The following is an 833-nucleotide window of genomic DNA, read 5'->3' as shown; positions in this document are numbered from 1 at the left end:
AAAAAAACTTTTAACTGCTTGTCAGCAAGAGGTCATGTGCTAACTTAGCAGGAAATTTGGCTTCATTGCTCTGATTAATTTGTTAAAATTGTTTAAAATCCCGGCATTTGTGGTTCGGAACAAGAAAATAAATAGAGCAGCAGGCAACCAGCTTTAAAAGGGAGTTTTCTTTAAAGGGAAACTATTTTCGGGATTATACTTGCATTTTGTGTTTGTACTAGAACATGTTTACATGCTGTATTGTTAAAAAAAAAAAGAAAAAAACTTGAGAGGAAAACTATTTCTCTCATACTGCCGATGGCTGCTGAACCTGTATTCACCCTCGGTATGAGATGCTCTGTAGGAGCACCTGTCTCTTTAATCCCCCCTCCTGAAAAAGCCCAGTCTGCTCTGATTGGCCAGCGTGCTTCCTGGAATGTCCAGAGCCTCTGCTCCTTCCCCAGTTGAAGCTGGAGCTTCTTTAACCATTGGTTGTTAATATTGATGGACAGATCATGTGTTACGTCACCCATTGGTTTGTGGAGATCTGTGGAGTCGTTGGGCGGTATCTGGCTGAGACTACATTTGCACGTGGGCAGCTATTAAACGGACATTTCAACCTCCGGTTTCAAAAAGAACATCGTGCACAGCTGTCAGTTTTCAGAAAGCTGTAATACGTACTTTGAACTGAGTGGCGCGAGAGAGTTGATTGCGATGTATGACCTCATCGCTAGATGGGAGAAATTGCTACACATAAGACCTTTTAAAGTTTAACATTTGAGAATCAAATTTGGTGTTGTGGTAGAATCAGAGTTTGTGTTTGCAGCGCCCCCCCCCCCCCCCCCCCCCCCCCC

This window comes from Etheostoma spectabile, chromosome 16, assembly GCF_008692095.1.
Source record: "Etheostoma spectabile isolate EspeVRDwgs_2016 chromosome 16, UIUC_Espe_1.0, whole genome shotgun sequence".
Taxonomy (NCBI): Eukaryota; Metazoa; Chordata; class Actinopteri; order Perciformes; family Percidae; genus Etheostoma; species Etheostoma spectabile.
This window is presented reverse-complemented; position numbering follows the sequence as displayed.